The sequence below is a fragment of the Stegostoma tigrinum genome, chromosome 6, assembly GCF_030684315.1.
Source record: "Stegostoma tigrinum isolate sSteTig4 chromosome 6, sSteTig4.hap1, whole genome shotgun sequence".
NCBI lineage: Eukaryota > Metazoa > Chordata > Chondrichthyes > Orectolobiformes > Stegostomatidae > Stegostoma > Stegostoma tigrinum.
Window position 1 is genome coordinate 44,549,278 of NC_081359.1, and position 15,941 is coordinate 44,565,218.

Here is a 15,941-nt window from a genome sequence, read left to right on the forward strand (position 1 = left end):
CCAGCAAGATACCACCACATATTCCCATCCCTTCCCTTGTCTGCCTTCCGCAGGGACCATTCCCTCCAGGACACCCTGGTCCAAACTTCCTTTAATGCCAACATCTCCCCACAGTCCTGCAGCACCTTCCCCTGTAACTGGTGAAGGTGCAACGCATGCCCATCCTTCTTCAGTATCCAAGGGCCCAAACATACCTTTCAGGTGAAGCAACACTCACCTGCACTTCCAAGAATCTAGTCTACTGCATTCACTGCTCACAATGTGGTCTCCTCTACATTAGGAAATGAAGCGTAGACTTGGCGACCACTTAGCAGAACATCTATGTTCTGCTCGCAAAAAAGACCCTGAACTACCTGTTGCCTGCCACTTCAATGCACCACCCTGCTCCCTGGCCAACATCTCTGTCTCCAGCTTGCTGCAGTGTTCCAGTGAAGCCCAACGCGAGCTGGAGGAACAACACCTCATTTTCTGCTTGAGGACCTTTCAGCCCTCCAGAATCAATGTTGAGTTCAATAATTTTGGGGTCTAAACTCTCCAATGTCCCAGCCTCCACTCCACACAACAGGCCTTGTTACCACATGGTCTGCCATGACATGCCCTCTGTTGTTAGTCACTAACAGCCCCCATTAACAACTACTCAGCCTCCCAGCCTGATCGTTAGCAACTCCTTTGTCTGTCCAACTTTCTTTCTCTCTCTTTGGGCTGTATCCTACTGTTTACTCCCTATCCCACCCACCTCCCTATTTTCTGCATATAACCAATCTTTTCCCAGCCATCATCAGTTCTGAGGAAGGGTCACCGGACCCGAAACGTTAACTCTGTTAACTCACGTATGACTCTGTGCGAATTTACCTTCTGTATCAGTCTGCCATGAGGGACCTTATCAAAGGTCTTACTGAAGTCCATGTAGACAACATCTACTGCCCTATCCTCATTGATCATCTTTGTCACTTCCTCAACTCTCAGTCAAGTTAGTGAGACATGACCTCCCCTTTACAAAACCATGTTGTTTCCCGCTAATGCACCCACTTATTTCCAAAGCAGGAGTAAATCCTGTCGCAAAGAATCCTTTCCAATTTCCCCAACACTGACATTAGGCTCACTGGCCTGTAATTAGCTGGATTACCCCTGCCACCCTTCTTAAAGGAACAACATCGGCTATTTGCCAATCCTATGGGACTTTCCTTGTAGCCAGTGAGGATACAAAGATTTTCCTCAAAGCCCCAGCAAATTCCTCCCTTGCTTCTGTATTCTAGAGTATTTCCCATCACATCCTGGGGATATGTCTACCTTCATGTTTTTCAAGAACCCCAATATGCCCTCCCTTTTGATCTCAACTCGACTTAAGCTATCTACACACCCTTCTCCCAGACTCCTGATCCACCAAGTCTTTCTCTTTGGTGAATATTGATGCAAAGTACTCATTTAATACCTCACCCATTTCCTCTGGCTCCACACATCAATTCCCTGCCCTGTCCTTGAGTGAGTCAACCCTTTCCTTGCCTACCCTCCTGTTCTTTTATAAATGTATAAAAAGCCTTGGTATTTTCTTTAATCCTGTTAGCCATTGACTTTTCATGACCCATTTTTAACTGTCCTGATTCCTTGCTTAAGTTCCTTTCGACCGTTTGTATTCCAGCCTCCTAGCCTTGTCAAATGTTTCCTTCTTAGTTTTTGACAAGACTCACAATATCTCTTGTTATCCAAGGTTCCTTCAACTTGCTAGTCCATCCTTCATCCTTACAGGATCTGAGTTCCTATCAACTTATATTTGAAAGCCTCCCACATGCCCTCAATTTGGCCTCAAACATCTGCCTCCAATCTAAATTCTTCAGTTCCTGCCTGATACTGTTGCATCAGCAAGCACCACAGCTGCTTCCCTATAAAATTTAAAAGTGCATTGCCTGACATATTCTTTACTCCATTACTATCAAGGCAGATGACTGTTTGAAAAACTGAAAGAACTGCAGATGTTGAAAATCAAACAAAAACAAATTACTGGAATAACTCAGCAGATCTGCCAGTGCTTGTGGAGAAAAATCAGTTAACATTTCTGCAGAACTGATAGTATCCAGGGAACGGTTAGTATTTATGCAGAAGATGGGTGGGGTGGAGGGGGGGTGGTGTGGTGGTGGTGGGTGGTGAGATTTGGGGTGGAGTAAAGAAAAGGTAGCAAAAGAGCCCAAACAGAAAACAAAACAAACAGTCTGACATAATAAGGAATGGATAAAGGTCAGCCTGGGAGAATGAATATCTGCTATCAGGGAACCAAAAGGGAATATCTGCTATCAGGAAAGCAGATGACTGATCTTGATTCAAGGAAAAGAGTAGAGGGGTGCTATAAAATTATAGAATCCATACAGTATGTAAACAGGCCATTCAGCCCAACAAGTCCACACTGACCCTCTGAAGAGCATCTCATCCCCTATCCTTTCCCTGCAATTGTACTCCATCTCACTCACTCACACACTGCCCTCCTTTCCACTCTCTGTCCCTTTCCAGCCCCTCTCCGTTTCCTCTTTCTTCCCTTCTCTATTACTCCAACTTCCTACTCCAACCTTTCATTTACCTTCCCCCCCATCCCTCCCACTCATTCCACATCTACCTCAAACACTCCATCCCTTACACTCCTCTCCCTCACAATCTCTTACTTTCCCACTCCATAATGTATGGTGAACTAATCAGGGTGGTGACAAGCTGTTCAATGTCAAATATGTTTGTGGACAAAGAGTTTGTGGGACTGGATCCCCAATCCACCATCTTGACTGGCAAAGGCAACACCTGTACGGAAGGAGAGCATTGTCTTCCCTTTGACTCAACCTCTTTTTCCACATGCATCTCTTGGACATCTGTTCTGTGCATCATGTTGCTGCTCCCAGTACACAGGCTTCAGCCCAAATGAAGCTGCTCAAAACTGCATAGGTGGGCCTTCTCCAACGAGAGACTGTTTCTCTCCCACATTTGCTGTTTATTGGCTCAGTGGTGAACCTATTAATAAAATATTGGGAGATACAGCCTCAGATTGAAGGAGCATTTCCTGCAGGATATTCTATCCCTAGGTCTTCTGAGTGGCCGTGGTGGGCCCTCTGGACGAGTAGGAATGTTTCCTTCAAAATGCTCATTGAATGAGCATGTTGTAAATACTTCCAAAATGTCTGGCAGGTGGTCAGAGGAGGAGAATGTCCGGCTCAGCCAAACTGCGGAGGGTAATGACAAACCACTGTGATACTTTGCCCACAGATAGCAAGAACTGCAATTGCTGGAGTCAGTTCATAGTGTAGAGCTGGCAGAACACAGCGGGTCAGACAGCATCAGGAGTAAGAGAATCAATGTTTTGGGCCTAGATCTTTCATCAGGATTTAAGGGTGTTGGCCCAAAAATTGACTCTCCTACTCCCCTGCTGCCTGGCCTGCTGTGTTTCTCCAGCTCCATATGGTATTGATACTTTGCCCATTAGTGTGGACCCATCCAGTGAAGTCCATGGTTTCTAATGTCCTCTTGGAGTATGATGTCTGAAGTAAAAGCTGGCAGAAAAAGTAACTGTCATAAGGAAAACGTTTATGCAGGGAGACTATTGAATCTGGAATGCATTGCCTGGAGGTGCGGTGGTGTTAAACATGAGGTGGCATGATATCTCAGTGGCTAGCACCGCTGTCTCTCAGTACCAGGGACCTGGGTTCAGTTCCAGACTTGGGTGAATGTTTGTGTGAAGTTTCCATGTTCTCCTGGTAGCTGTGTAGGTTTTGTTTGGATATACCAATTTTCACCCACAGTCCAATGATATGCAATTTGAGTGCTTAAATTGCCCTGTAGTATTTAAGGTTGTGCAGGCTAGGTGACTTAACAATGGTAAATGTGGGTTCATAGGAAGCTCTTGAGAAGGTTGGGGTACTGTCCATGGGTTGAATGGCTTCTGCAGTGTGCGGATTCTATGATGATACTCAAGATGGATCATTATCTGAATGAAAAGTTTGCAGTTCTATAGAGAGAAAGTGGAGGTGTGGTACTACATTGCTTTTGCAAAGAGCCAGCTCAAATAGCCTGAATAGCCTCCTCCTGTACTGTAACCATTTTATGATCTTAACTAACTGCTCTTTATTCTTGGGTAAATTAGAAAAGTAAAAATTGAAACGTTCTATGCGTGAATGGTTTAGAGGTTGCAAAATAGGTTCACTACTGGAAAATGAGGACAAATACTTGAACTTCAACACATTTTGTTTCTTTCAGGATCTGATAAGGAGCAATGCTATTCCTTCCGTCTCAAACAAAGACTCAGTGGTGCAAGAGAAGAGGTCAGCCAAAAGCAAAAGTGCATCACTAGAACAATTTGATCAAAACTCGTATGTTTAAACAAAAACACCATATTAAGGGAAAGATGGCAATCAACTCCAGTTCACAGGAAGATTTTCTTTCACTCAAATAATAACTTAATAACATTTGCTGTTCACAATAACTGCAAAGTGCAGGTTTATGAAATCCATTTCCTTGTTTTACCTTTATTTGGCTATTTCCATGGAAGAATCTCATGTTGTCAAAAATTTCTGAATGTAAAATGTGATGGTATTGTTCATTTGTTACTCTCACGTGAAATGTGCATTGATTAATAAGGCTGACCTGGAAGACTTGCAAATTGTTTCACTTCAGGGAATAAAACCATAAATCACTTTTTTTCAAAATGACAAAACTTCCTTTGAATGCTTTGATTTCTAGTGGGTGATTTTGCAAGGCAAACAGTGTCTAATGTACCTGGATTGTAAATTTTTTAGTCCCTTTCAGTTTTTAATTTGATTTTATATTTTGCTCCAATGTGACTACCACCTTTTAAAGAAAATTATTAAATAGTGACAAATAACATTCCTCTCCAGTTCCTGAACCAAATTGCTGCCTCTGTCCTGTAACTTTCAACGTTTCCAGGTTTGTTCTGCTGTAAGGCAAATGGATACAGGTGTAGATATGTAAGTGAAGCCAATTGTTTATTTGATTGGATCCCATCTTCTTTCAATCTTACATTCCCTGGTCCACATGAAATAATGTTTTACCAGAAAATAAGTAGTCACTGAGATTGAGTGAATTGTACTAACCTGACCAAATGGCACTCTTGGTGATCATTCATTACTGACCTCATTGTTTGTTTTGTTTTCCATAAAGTTACACATACCTAACATTGCATTCACAGATTTTGTGAAATCACTGCACAATTCTGACCTTAACACACCCAGAGGAATTTTATTAGATTTTACATGGAATTTCCAACACTCGCACAGGCGATTTGCTCCAACTAGTCTGTGCCAGCTCGACCCAAGCCTTCTCCAAAACTTTCTAACTAATTTCAGCCTTTCAACATGTTCCTTCTTTCACTTTCGCCCACACTTTTGTTTCCTTTTGAAAGCATCTAGCTACTTTCTTCAAACATTTCCTAGTTAGTGGTTCTACGTTCCAGCTATCATTCAGATGTTCATGATAGAAAAATCCCTAAGATGTCAAGGATACAGTGTCTCAGCACCCTAAGTTAATTTGGTACACCTGTTGATGTGGTTTGCCAGCGTGTTACCACAGGTACTTGCAACCACAGATGGGTGAAGGTGAGGAAGTGAAGACAGAACAAGCAGCTCTTTAGAGTAGAGCAACCTTGCCCAGGAGAGGTGCTACCCCTCCCTGATATTGCTTGTGCCCTGTTGAAGGAAGGTCAGCAACTGTGTTGTGGAACAGAACAAGTGCTGAAGTATCCTAAACACCCACTGCATCAAGATCTGCCTTCAATATATGGGCTAGTGTTGTCTCTGGACCAAGTCAGAATGAGTGAACCTGATGATTTGCAATGCCCCCTGTACAAGAATTCCAATCTATTCCCAGTCATGTTCATCTGTATTCTATCATTCACCTGTCTGAGGATGTTATGAACAAAATTGACAAATGAGAGCTGATGGATGTAATAAGTTTTCAGAAGATTTGAAAATGTCCACCACAGGTGGGTGGTTACAGAATGGGATAGGAGATGATGTATTGGCATGGATCAATGATCGTTGTTTGCATGCTAGCCAAAGAAATAAGTCATTCTCACATTGGCAAGCCCTTGATGACCATTCTTTATATATAACAAATGTACACTACTATTTGGAGGTGGGGATTGAATGTAATTTTTCCATATGTGTGGATGATACAGAACTAGTAAAAATATGCATTGTGAGCAAGATGTGAAGTGGTTTCAGGTGGATTTGGAAAGGATTATTGAATGGGCAAAAGCATAGCAGCTAGAACATAGAACATAGAACAGAGAAATGTATAGCACAGGACTGGGCCCTTCAGCCCACAATGTTGTGCCAAACATAACACCAAATAAAACTACTCCCTTCTGCCTGCCATTGGTCCATATCCCTCCATTCCTTACATGCTCATGTGCTTATCTAAAAGTCCCTTAAGTGCCCCTACTGCATCTGCCTCCACCACCCCTGGCAGTGTGTTCCAGACTCCTGATATTCTCTGTGTATAAAAGATTGTGTCCCTCACATCTCCTTTGAACTTTCCCCTTCTAACTTTAAATGCATACACCCTTGTATTAGACATTTCAACTCTGGGGAAAAATATGCTGACCTTCAACCCTATCTATGCATCTCAATTTTATAGACTTCTACCAAGTGTCCCCTCAACCTGTACTGCTCAAGAGAAAACAACCCAAGTTTTTCTAGCCTCTCCTTTATAGCTTATGCCCGCTAATCCAGGCAGCATCCTGGTAAACCTCTTCTGCACCATCTGAAGCCTCCACAACCTTCCTGTAATATGGTGGCCAGAATTGAACACAATATGCTAAATTTGTTATAAAACTGCAACATGACATCCTGACTCTTCTACTCAATTCCCTTACCAATAAAGGCAAGCATGCCATATGCCTTCTTTCCCAACCTGTCTACTTGTGTGGCTACTTGCAGGGAGTTGGACTTGAACCCCACTTTTCCTTAACATTTGACCTGCCAAAGTGCAGCACCTCACAGTTACCTGGATTAAATCCCATTAGCCATTTCTCTACGCATATCTGCAATTGATCTATATCCTACTTTCAACACCGTCCACATCTTTCAATCTTTGTATTGTCTGCAAACTTACTAACCCACCCATCTACATTTTTATCCAAGTCATTCATACATATCACGAACAGGTCCCAGTATAAATCCATGTGGACCATCACTAGTCACGGGCCTCCAGCCCCAAAAACACATGTCTGCTACCACTACGCTCTGTGTCTTCTGTGGGCAAGCCAATTCTGAATCCATGCAGCCAAGTCACAGTGGATCTCATGTAACTTAATCTTCTGAATGAGCCTACCACGAGGGACCTTGTCAAAGCCTTACTAAAATCCTCGAAAACAACATCCATTGCTCTACCCTCATCGATCACCTTTGTCCTCCTTAAAAAATTCAATCAAGTTAGTAAGACATGACCCTGCACAAAGACATGCTGACTGTCCCTAATTAGGCCTTGCTTTTCGAAATGTGCATAAATACCCATCCCTAAGAATTCTCTCCAATAGTTTCCCAACTACCAATGTAAGACTTGCTGGTCTGTAGTTTCCTGGATTATCTCCATTTCCCTTCTTGAACAGAGGAACAATGTTAGCTACTTGCTAGTCCTCCCAGAACTTTCCAGTGGCTAACGAGGATATGTACATCTTGGTCAAGGCCCCAGCAATCTCTTCCCTTGCCTCCTTTAATAACCTGAGATAGATACCATTGGGGCCTGGGGACTTACTGACGTTAATGCTCTTCTAGAGCTCAAACACCACTTCCTTCTTGATCTCAAAATGCCTGAACATATTAGCATGGTCCACACAAATCTCACTATCCTCCATATCCTTTTCCTGGATGAATACCGATACAAAGTACTCATTTAGATCTCACCCACATTCTCTGCTTCCTAGCATAAGTTCCCTCCCTTTATCTTTGGTCCTACCTTCTCCTTCGTTATTCCCTTGTTTTTAATATATCTATAGAGCACCTTGGGATTCTCTTTAACCCTACTTGCCAAGGTAATTTCATGGCCGCTTCTTGCTTTCCTACTTCCCTGCTTTCTTTCTATTCCTCACAGGCCTTGTCTGATTTTAGCTTCCTAAACCTTGCATGTGCTTTTCTTCCTTTTGACAAAATTCACAACTTCCCTTGTTATTCAAGGGTCTTTTACTTTGCCATCATTATCCTTCCTCGTTACTGGAATATGCTAGTCTTGGACTCTTCCCCAGCAGGTTTTCAAACAGTTCCTACATGTTAAATGTGGACTTGCTTGATAATAGTTCTTCCCAATTAACATTCCCTAGCTCTTGCCTAATACAGACATAATTTGCCATCCCCCAGTTTAGTATCTTTAGGTCCTGACTTATCCTTGTTTGTTGCTATCTTAAAAAGTAAGGATCTGTGATCACCTGTTACCAAAATGCTCTCCCCCAATGAAAGGTTAGCCACCTGACCAGGCTCATTTGCCAATACAAGGTCCAGAATGGTCCATCCTCTAGTTGTACTACCATACACTGTTTCAAGAAGCCCTATAGGATGCATTTAACAAATTCCAACATGTCTAATCTTCTTGCTCAAAAGGAGTCCCAGCCAATACTAGCGATTGGAACATAATGTAGGAAATGTGAGAATATCCATGTCGGTAGGAGGCACAGATGTAGATGGCAAGAAGTTGGAAAGTGTAGATGTACAAGAGGATTTAGGTGTTCTTGTCAATAAGTCACTGAAAGTTAACATGCAGCAAGTTTTAGGAAGGCTAATGGAATGTTAGCCTTTATTGCAAGAGGATTTGACTGGAGGAGTAGCGAAGTCTTGCTTCATTTGGGTAGGTGTTTTGTTGGACCACACCTGTAACACTACTTGGAGGGAGATCTTGATGCAATCAGTGTCTAAAATACAGTTAGTCATTAAGCAAGGAAACAAGCCCTTTCAATTACGAGGGGGCACAGGATCAAGTTCAGTGGGAAGGTTTAAGGGAGATGTGCAAAGGACATTTTTCACACAACTCAAACCAAAACACCCAGAGAGGCTCACTTTGCCCTATAATCTGTTAAAAGATGTGTGAAGTAGTGTAACATGCCTCTCACCCTAATCTGTTATAAGGGAGTGGTTAAATGAAAAACTCCTGACACTCAATCTATAATCAACAAGTATCAATTTATTTATCTCTCTCTGAATGAAAAAATAGCTGAACTATTAACAAACCAAAAAATTCCCCTCCAGCAACTGACAATTCCCAAATAAAACAAAATTGTAATAGTATGCTTTTGCAATAAATACAAGCCCCATTTACACAAGCCAAAAAAAAATTAGAACTTAGTCTAGGTTACAGCATCTGGAATGTTTTGTCTTCCCCATTGATCTTCTCTCAGGAACACCTCTGTTGAATTCTTCTGTCAGGAATATTGACTTAGAGTGCTGTAGTACCTTTATTTAGATGATGCTTTCTCTGAGAGCTGGGAGATCTGATCTCCTAGCAGATGGCAGTTCACTCTCTGTCATTTTTTTTTTCTTTTGCAACTGTCCCCATCTTTGATACCCTTGATGACATATCAATTTCTTACAATCGGTTTGGTCCGGTGTGGTCTAACCATCAGATTTACATTTAATTGGTTTTTAGTATCTAAGCGCCTGATTTAAATTAATTGGCCAAATCAAATTTCTTATCTTGATAATAAAGCAACACTGCAGCTTGACCTACTAACCATATAGCTTTTTGATACAATTGTTACAATTCAGGTGTTCTGTGCACCAAAAAATCAAAAAGCTGCCCACAGGCCTTTTTTTCAAATCGTCAAAATAAGCACATCATCTTTTAAAGTGAACACACACACTGCTTTCCCCCCCAATCATTTTATTAATATCAATATTTCACAAGCACCAAATTATAATGTCCTATCTTCCAATCCACAAGTATCTTACCCAACTTCGCAACAGGGACTAGATTAATCTAGGATATTTGGTCAGCATGGTCAAGTTGGACTGAAGGGTCTTTTCAATCCTGTACAGTTCTATGGCTCTATGATGGTCACTATTAGTATATGCCCCTTAAACACTTCTCTGGCGGCCTTTCCCAGAATTGGGTCATAGATTATCATAGAACCCCTATAGTGTGGAAACAGGCCTTTTAGCCCAACAAGTCCACACTGACCCTCAGAGCATCCCGCCCAGAGCCATTGCCCTGTACCCCACCTAATCCACACATCCCGGAACACTAAAGGCAATTTAGCACGGCCAATCCACCTAGCCTGCATATCTTTGGATTGTGGGAGGAAACCTATGAAGACACAGGGAGAATATGCAAACTCCACACAGTCACCCGCCAATGGAATTCAACGGTGAGACAGCAGTGCTAACCACTGAACCACTGTCCTACCCATTTTTATTTAAAGAGAGATTCACATAGTCCCAGTCGCAACTTCTTTTCAAACATACCAGCAAATTTTCTTTCCTTCAAATGTTTACACAGTTCTCTCATCATAGATCCAGAACTGTGCTATCTGTTGTTGCAACTTTTACATAGAATAATAAAATCTTATACAATAAAATGAGGCCAGAGACCTCATCATGTCTGTACCAGCTCTAAAAAGAGCTAGCCTTCTAAGTTCATCACCTTGTTAAATTGTGCAGAGTGTCCAGCGATGTGCAGACTAGGTGGATTAGCCATGGGAAATGTGAGGTTAAAGGGATTGGACGGAGGGATCAGTATGGATTGGATGCTGTGCGGACGGTTGCTGTGGACTGGATAGGCCAAATGGCCTGATTCTACACTGTAAAGATTCTATGATTCACAATGGTAAGGCATACCTTTTGCTCCTTATTGTGTTGTGATTTGAAACATCTTTCCTGACTTTCTGATTACACACCAGTTTTGATGCGTTTTTGCATATGCCCTTGTATATATTTGAGCATTCAAAATATCATTTATCACAACAAAGTTCATGTAATAAGCAGCTCATTGAGAATTATTGATTGATAGTGTGAAGAAATAGAGAAAGCATCAAGTTCAAAGCCACGTATAAATTGCCTAAGAAAATTAGTTAGTGCAGAATAGACCAGAATATGTTTCAAAGTAGCCGTACAGCTTGTGAACAGGATTACTTTTGTAGCTCATTAATCAACAGACTAAATTACTAATTTGAAATGATTGGGAAAAGCAGCTACTGTATCTATGATCTTTAATGTACTTTGGAGGGGGTCACTGGTGACCTTATCTAGTATGACCTATATCTCTCTTTTCTTGTATCAGTACAGTTGATCCATAATTGTCCTCTAAAAGAAGCTGAAGAAGCAATTCTGTTGCACCAGACCTGGGATGGGCAATAAATGTTAGCAATGCAAGTGATACCAACATCCAGAGAATGAATTGGAAAACCCATAATTAGGCCATTGTGTCCCCTCTCACCTCCAACAACAATTATGAAAATTGCATGCTTAGACTACTTTGTCATGATCAGCTTGAGGCTATCCATACATACCACTACTGATACTTCCCTCCATTCCTCTAATTATGCTTAATTTTTCCCCATATTTTCATTGCCCTGAATTTTTCACTTTGTCTCCTCCTATTTCTTTGTGCCCTTTCTGATCTCATACTGTCCATGATCTTCCTGATTTTTCCATTCAAGTCATTGGAGAGGGATAGGAGGAGACAGTATGGGAAAGTAATTAATTGGGGAAGGGGGAATTACAATGCTATTAGGCAGGAAATTCAGAGCAAAAATTGGGGAAAAGTGTTCTCAGGGAAATGCAGAACAGAAATGTGGATGTTGTTTAGGAAGCAGTTGCTGCGAGTACTGGATAGTTTTGTCCCACTGAGGCAAGGAAGGGATGATAAGGTAAACGAACCTTGGATGACAAGAAATGTGGAACATCTAGTTGCAAGGAAAAAGGAAGTTTACTTAGGGCTGAGGTAGCAAGGATAGGGCAGGGCCCTAGAGGGTTGCAAGTTAGCCAGGAAGGAACTGAAGCATGTACTTAGTAGAGATAGAAGGGGATAGGAAAAAGCCTTGGCAGGTAGGATTAAGGAAGACCCCAAGGCATCCTATACTAATGTGAGGAACAAAAGGATGGCCAGAGTGAGGGTAGGGCCAATCAGGGATAGTGGAGGGAACTTGTGCCTGGAGTTGGAGGAGGTAGGGAAGGTCCATAATGAACACTTTGCTTCAGGATTCATCAGTGAAAGGGATCTCATCATTTATGAGGACAGAGCAAAACAGGCTGATATGCTTGAGCAGGTTAATGTTAAGAAAGAGGATATGCTAGAAATTTTGAAAAACATGAGGATAGATAAGTCAAGAATACAAAGTGTGAAGCTGGATGAACACAGCAGGCCAAGCAGCATCTTAGGAGCACAAAAGCTGACGTTTCGGGCCTAGACCCTTCATCAGATAGGGAGATGGGGAGAGAGTTCTGAAATAAATAGGGAGAGAGGGGGAGGCGGACCAAAGATGGATAGAGGAGAAGATGGGTGGAGAGGAGAGTATAGGTGGGGAGGTAGGGAGGGGATCGGTCAGTCTGGAGAGGACGGACAGGTCAAGGAGGCGGGATGAGGTTAGCAGGTGGGAAGTGGAGGCGTAGCTTGAGGTGGGAGGAGGGGATAGGTGAGAGGAAGAACAGGTTAGGGAGGCGGGGACGAGCTAGGCTGGTTTTGGGATACAGTGGGGGGAGGGGACGAGCTGAGCTAGTTATGGGATGCATTGGGGGAAGGGAAGATTTTGAAGCTTGTGAAGTTCACATTGATACCATTGGGCTGTAGGGTTCCCAAGCAGAATATGAGTTGCTGTTCCTGCAACCTTTGGGTGGCATCATTGTGGCACTGCAGGAGGCCCAGGATGGACATGTCGTCTAAGGAATGGGAGGGGGAGTTGAAATGGTTCGCGGCTGGGAGGTGCAGTTGTTTATTGCGAACCAAGCACAGGTGTTCTGTAAAGCGGTCCCCAAGCCTCCACTTGGTTTCCCCAATGTAGAGGAAGTCACAACGGGTACAGTATACCACATTGGCAGATGTGCAGGTGAACATAGATAGATAAGCCAGACGGGATACACACAAGGTTACTACGGGAAGTGAGGGAAAAGATTGCTGCATCTTTGGTAATGATTTTTGTGCCCTCACCTGTCCACTGGATTAGGACCAGATGACTGGAGGGTGGCAAATGTGATTCCCTTTTTCAAGAAAGGGAATAGGGATAACCCTGGTAACTACAGACCAATCAGTTTCACGTCAGTGGTGGGCAAATTATCGAAAAGGATTCTGAGACACAGTATGTATGATTGTTTGGAAAAGCATAGTTTGAATACAGACTGCCAGCATGGCTTTGTTAAGAGCAGGTCATGCCTTACAAGTCTTTGTCGTGGAGAAATGACCAGGAAACGTAGAGAGTTCTTCAAGAAAGTCAACCTTTATTTGCAAACAAAGGCTGTGACAATCAGAAAGTGGTTTTCCGATCTCCCCGATCCTCGGGGCTTGTTATCCTTTACACATTTTCAGTTATCATGCTCTTTCTCAGGTTGCCAGCATAACCAATTGTGTTAATTAGCGTTATCTCTCCAAGCTATTCGTCTGCTGAATCATCTCTGCTACAAATATTTCTCAACTTATTAGACTATGATTATTTTCTGCCGCAGTGGTCTCTTCTACTTCAAACTTAATCTATAAGATAGTGATTATTTATTGCTACATCTGCCACAATGGTCCTTCGCCCCAGATTGACGCCATTACATCATGCTAGTCCTTGTCTCGGGTAGGTCTCATTACATCTTGCTAGTCCTTACTTCTATGTTACATGCTTTAATTAACCTAATTAAGCTGCCATTAATAGCTAGCCTAGTTATACTACCATTGTTCTACACTCCCTTGACCTATGCTCAAGCACCTTATTCTGTTAAGGTACAGCATTTCATTGATTATTGTAACATTCCATAATTCAGTACATCATCCTACTGATCACTGTAAGATTTAACCCTTCGTCTGCCCCTATATTTTTATTTTCCATCACCTTATTTAATTCTTTGTGGATGTGACAAAACACATCGAAGAAGGTAAAGCAATGTTTGTGATATACATGGATTTCAGAAAGGCATTTGATAAGGTTCCCCATGGTAGGCTCATTCAGAAAGTAAGGAGGCATGGATTGAGGGAAATTTGGCTGTCTAGATGCCGAACTGGCTGTCCAATAGAAGACAGGTGGAAATAAATGGAAGCTCAGTGGCTGGTAGTGTTCCAGGACTTCTGGTCTTTGTGATCTTTGTAAATGGCTTGAATGAAGAAGTGGAAGTGTAAGTTAGTACGTTTGCCAGTGACACAAAGGTTGGTGGAGTTGTGACTAGAGTGGAGGCAGTTGTCGGATGCAACAAGACATTGACAGGATGCAGAAGTGGGCAAAGAAGTGGCAGATGAAATTCAACCTGGAAAAGCGTGGAGTGATTCATTTTGGAAGGTTAAATTTTAATGCAGAATATAGGGTTAATGGCAGGATTCTTGACAAAATGGAGGAACAGAAGGATCTTGGGGTCCACGTCCATAGATCGGTCAAAGTTGCTACCCAAGTTGATAGGGTTGTTAAGAAGGCCTATGGTGTATTGGCTTTCATTGGCAGGGGCATTGAATTTAAGAGCTGTGCGGTTATGCTCTATAAAACCCTGATTAGACCATACTTGGAATGTTGTTTTCAGTTCTGGTTGCCTCATTACAGGAAGGATATGGAAGCTTTAGAGAGGGTGCAGAGGAGATTTACGAGGATGCTGCCTGGGCTGGAGGGCAGGTCTTATGAGGAAAGGTTGAGGGAGCTAGGGCTTCTGTCATTAGAGCGAAGAAGGATGAGTGGTGACTTGATAGAGGTATACAAAATGATGAAAGGCATAGATCGAGTGGATAGCCAGAGACATTTTTTCCAGGGCAGAAATGACTATTATGAGGGGGCATAAATTTAAGGTGAATGGAGGAATGTATAGGGGAGATGGCAGAGGTAGGTTCTTTATACAGAGAGTGGTGGGTGGGTAGAATGCGCTATCTGCTGTGGTAGTAGAGTCAGATACATTAGGGACATTTAAGTGACTCTTGGATAAGCACATGGGTGATAGTAAAATTAAGGATATGCAGTTTAGTTTGATCTTAGATTGGGTTAATAGAGTGGCACAACAATGTGGGCGGAAGGGCCAGTACTGTGCTGTACTGTTCTACGTTCTATATCCTGTAGCTGCTCGGGACATACCTCGATGAACACCATTGCATCTTCTCCAGACTTCCTTTGCAAAGTTCCATTCCAGAAGGAGATATTTGGCTGTCTCAACCCCATCACAGCTATTTCAAGGGCTGTGTGCAGTGGCTGAGGCTGACCAGATGTACATAAAGAGCCTCGAAGGTAGTGCCCTTCACACCACTAACCTAGTGATGTCTTGGTGCTTGTTGGAAAGTTCTGGCAATGAGGCGTTCTGCCAAATGCCTTTGACTGTCTGCTCAGGGAACCATGTGACTGGATACACCCTATCCTTTTCCTGAAGGTTCTTGAAGACGTTGCAGGCTGACCACTTCCTGATGGACTTCTGGTCAAAAGTGTTTTTCTTTGCAATTTCTTGACAAAGGACAGATGATAAGGAATGGTCCAACTACTTGGAGCGTTCCACAGCAGTGAGGTCAGTCCTGTCCTTCACAGCACCAGGAACAGGGAGAACTTCAGTATGTAGTGATGCTTCGTATTTGCATACCAAGAGTCTATGCACAGCTTGATGAGGCCACACAGAAAGCTGGCCATCAGGGTGAGGGAAACATTGGGTGTGTACTCCAGAGTTTTGTACAAGAGAATAAAGAACTAGAGTGTTACCATTTTTACGGAACCGTGGAGCTACGCCCCCAGATCCATCTGTATGTTAATGTTCCTAAGTGTTCCTAATGAATATTCTATTCCCAATGAATATTCCTAATGCATCCTCCTGCATGAT

The 15,941-nt window shown here is 42.6% G+C and overlaps 1 protein-coding gene across 2 annotated transcripts in view; it reads right to left on the bottom strand.

The window, feature by feature from the left end:
* The window catches only part of LOC125453633 (claudin-10-like), a 193,080-nt gene that overhangs the window by 75,992 nt on the left and 101,147 nt on the right, over window positions 1-15,941 (bottom strand). The gene's annotated exons all lie outside the window — the stretch shown is intronic.